Source organism: Nuphar pumila, chromosome 8 (assembly GCF_984573655.1).
Source record: "Nuphar pumila chromosome 8, dmNupPumi1.hap1.1, whole genome shotgun sequence".
Lineage (NCBI taxonomy): Eukaryota > Viridiplantae > Streptophyta > Magnoliopsida > Nymphaeales > Nymphaeaceae > Nuphar > Nuphar pumila.
In genome coordinates, this window is record NC_143256.1 from 101,156,492 (window position 1) to 101,161,065 (window position 4,574).

At 35.2% G+C, this 4,574-nt stretch overlaps 1 pseudogene; it reads left to right on the plus strand.

Moving 5' to 3' along the window:
* The first annotated feature begins 2,302 nt into the window (after nt 1-2,302).
* On the plus strand, nt 2,303-4,356 carry LOC149830068 (uncharacterized; annotated as a pseudogene).
* Nucleotides 4,357-4,574: the final 218 nt, after the last annotated feature.

Below are 4,574 nucleotides of genomic sequence, written 5' to 3' on the forward strand. Positions count from 1 at the left end.
GCATGGATCATATCTCCCTCACCGAAGATCGTATTTTAAATTCGTAAAAAGCGACGTGTTCATGAGAGTGTCTAATTTAATCTGTAATTTTTTTATAAATTTCTACAGTTGATTATTATTTTCTTTTTATCTGATATTAGTAACTATGTTTCTTGAACCGACAGGCACTGTTTAGAGCCAGGTTCATCTTGTCGAAGCAGTTTATCTCTAACCAGAGATCATATTGACAATTTGTAAAAAGTGATTGATCCATCTATGTATCTACTTTTTGTGGTGTGATTTTTACAAATTTTCATCATCGTTTTTTATTTTCTTAAAGCCTAAAATCAGAGTCTATGTTTTTTGAATTACTAGGCATGATTAACACCCTCATTCATATTGCCGGAACGATTTCTCCCTCGCCGAAGATTGTATTTCTGATTTGTAAAAGGGGTTTCCACTTCATTATATCTAGTTTGTCTCTGAAAAAATTTATGAATTTTGATGGTTGTTTGCTATATTTTCTTGAACCCGAAACCAAATCTGTCTTTCTTGTATCGTCATGCATGGCCTAGAATCAGGTGCATTTTGCCGAAGCTGTATCTCCCTAATCAAAGATTGTATTTCTGATATGTAAAAAAGGTTATTTTTATTGATTTGTCTAGTTTCTTTCTGTTAAATTTCATAAATTTTTATCTTTGTTTGACATGTCATTATGGTCTGACACTGTGATAGGTACAGGACTGTAGGTAAAATAACATTTGTTTGATATTGTTAGATAATTCCAAAAAAGATGACATTTTTCTACTAACATGTTTGCTAATTTTGCAGGGAAGCTCAAGATTAGATTTTCTTTTATTCTCTTTTTTTCTTTTCTTCATTTTCTTTCAATTATTGATGTAAATTGTAAATTGTAATATTGGAATAAGAATTTTTCCTTTCTACATAGATTAGGGTTGCATTTGTATATAGTTTATTTTTAATATTAATTATGATGGATAATGATTCATGCATATTTTAAATTCACAATGGTCAACACGAATGGCACGTGCATCTGCTTCTAAGGAGTTAATAAACTAAATAGAATTCGTATTTGTGGCCATAGTCAGAATACAAATAAAACTCAGATTTATCATTTTCTTTTAAGTTACAAACAACCTACACTCTTAGGCTATCTTCAGAAATCATAGCATATTTTCAAAAGCTCTTCCAAGTATTTTCCCTTTTAGAATCAAATGAGATATATTCAATACATATTCATGGTCATAGTCAAGGATATGTGGTGAATCTATCTTATTTGAATTCTATAAGGCACATAAAATCCCTTTTTACCAAATAAATTTCTGAAAGGAAGGGGATTTCTCAATGATTTTCTCAAATCTTTTTCCAAGTATGATTTCACAAAACCACATTCCATTTATCACATAGGTTAGTCAACATCATCTTCTGAGTCCTTTTCCTCAAAATCAAATTTTTTTAAAATCTTTAGTTTTCAAGGAATTTCCAAATATTTTCTAAGTCCAATTCACGATTTTCCCAAGTTCTCCTTTCTTCAAAAAAGTGTTTTCCAAGTCTGGATCATGATTTTAAAAGCTTCTCCTTTTCCCAATATTTTCAAATATTCAAAGCATACACCATGTTTTCAATCTGTATTTTTCAAAGTTCATAGCACATGCCCGATTCTTTGTGCATTTAGGAATAGAATAACGATTTAGGCAGTTTAGCAAAGCAAAGCATATGATTAATCCTTGGTTCGATTACCCCTGGTTATGGCTCCAAGAACGGTTGAACCTCGTACTGACAGGCGAGTCTCATTCCTCAAAATTTTTCCACATTTTAAAACAGAGGCGAGTTATTTTCAAAACTTTTTCAAAATGTCAGTTTGACTTGCAAAAGTAAAATTTTGCAATGATAACAGGTTTCGAGTCTATATAGATTATAGGAAGTTGACTTCCTGTTGCCATTCATTGATCAGATTTTGAAGAGACTCATTGGACAAAGCTACTATTGTTTCTTAGATGGATATTCTGGATATAATCAAGTAGTTGTCCATCCTGATGATCGGGAGAAAAACACATTTACTTATCTATATGGCACATTTGCATTTAGACGTATGTCGTTTGGGCTATGTAATGCCCCAGCGACATTTCAGCGGTGCATGATGACTATTTTCTCTAACATGGTGGATGATGTCATGGAGGTATTTATAGATGATTTTTCAGTGTACGACTCTTTATTTGAAGACTGTCTTCATAAATTGGCGAGAGTGCTCAAGAGATGTATGGAGACTAATATTGTGCTTAGTTGGGAAAAGAGTTATTTTATGGTCCAAGAGGGGATTGTTCTCGGATATATAGTGTCCAAGAGAGGGATTGAAGTGGATAGAGCAAAGGTTGAGTCAATTTCACGATTGACTCTGCCTACTACTGTGAGGCAGATACGTTCATTTTTGGGTCACGTAGGGTTTTATCGGTGGTTCATCAAAGATTTTAATAAAATCTATCGACCGTTGTGTATATTATTAGCTAAGGATCATCATTTTGATTTTGATGCAGATTGCATGAGAGCATTTGAGTTACTTAAGGATGCCTTGACCACAACACCTATTTTGAGATCTCCGAATTGGATGTTACCATTTGAGATCATGTATGATGCCTTTGACTATGCCATGGGAGCTATCTTAGGATAGAGGATTGATAGGAATTCATATGTCATATACTACGCAAGCAGAACTCTGTTTGATGTACAGATGAATTACACTACGACAGAGAAGGAGTTGCTCGCGGTAGTATTTTCATTGGACAAGTTTAGGTCCTATTTGCTTGGCTCTAAGGTGGTTGTCTATTCTGATCATGTTGCATTGAAGTATCTTCTCAGCAAGAAAGACACCAAATCGAGACTCATTCAGTGGGTCCTGCCATTATAAGAATTTGATCTCGAGAATAGAGACAAGAAGGGTAGTGAGAATGTAGTAGCAAACCATTTATTTAGACTGGTCATGGATTCTTCTGAGGATCAGAACCCGATCAATGATTCTTTCCTGGATGATCAGATCATGGTTGTAGAAGCATCACAATCACATGGTTTGCTGATATTGTGAATTATCTAGTGACCAGACAGATTCCTACGCATTGGACTAAGAATGAGAGAGCTCATTTTTTTTTTGCGCAAGTGAGACATTATTACTGGGATGAACCAACATTGTTCAAGTATTGTGCATACCAGATTATTAAGAGGTGCGTCCCAGAGGAGGAATATGAGTCCATTCTTCAATTCTGTCATTCTCTATCTTGTGGAGGTCATTTTAGTAGTAGGAAGATTGCCGCCAAGGTTTTGCAGTCTGGATTTTATTAGCCGATGCTCCACAAATATGCACATGAGTTTTGTAGGAAGTGTCTTCGATGTCAACAAACAGGGGACATGTCCAAGAGGGACATGATGCCCATGCTCCCGATTTTAGTAGTTGAGATATTTGATGTTTGGGGCATAGATTTCATGGGCCCATTTCTGCCTTCATTCGGCAATGTTTATATTTTAGTGGCAATTGATTATGTTTTCAAATGGGTCGAGGCTATAGCCACCAAGACCAATGATCATAGAGTAGTGCTTAAGTTTATTAAACACAATATTTTTAGTCGATTTGGTATGCCGTAAGCAATGATTAGTGATGGTGGAAAATATTTTAGGAATATACAAGTTGCTTCTCTTCTGAGAAAATACTTTGTACATCATAAGTTCGTCACTTCTTATCATCCTCAGACCAGTGGACAGGTTGAGGTTTCAAATAGGGAGATTAAAAGGATTTTAGAGAAGACAGTTCATCCGGACCGCAAGGATTGGTCCCAACGCTTGGACGATGCATTATGGGCGTAAAGAATTGTATTCAAGACCCCTATTGGCTTGTCACCGTATTGATTACTCTTTGGAAAAGCATGCCACCTTCCTGTAGAATTGGAACATAGGGCTTACTGGGCAACTAAAAATTTTAATTTTGATATGGCCTAGGCTGGCAAAGAGTGTCGCCTACAACTCACTGAGCTAGAAGAGCTAAGGAATGAAGCTTATGAGAGTTCATGCATTTATAAGGCTCGCACAAAAATATTTCATGATAAACTCATAAATCGAAAGGTGTTTCAGCCAGGGCAACAAGTATGGTTGTTTAACTCTTAGCTTCAATTATTTCCTGGAAAGTTGAAAAGTAGATAGGATGGACCATATATAGTGAAAGTTGTATTTCCTTCTGGAGCAGTAGAGATCAGGGATCCTCGCAACCGCAAAGTTTTCAAAGTGAATGGGCAAAGACTAAAGCCCTATTTTTCTGGAGAGACACAAGCGAAAGAGTGTGAGAAAATTGTGTTTATTGAGAGTCTTGATTGAGCCATCTAATTGTTTGTATCATAGTAGAGATAGATTAGTTATAGGATGAGTGCTTTATTTCTTTTTGTGTATTTTTTATTATTTGTTATTTGTTATTTCATTAGTTATTTGATCTAGTCTCTTGTGCAAGAATGGTGATTATTTTTACAGGATATGAGGATGGAGCAATAATGAAGATGTCAACTTCATGTCAAGTTTGCAGAAAATTATGCACTTGT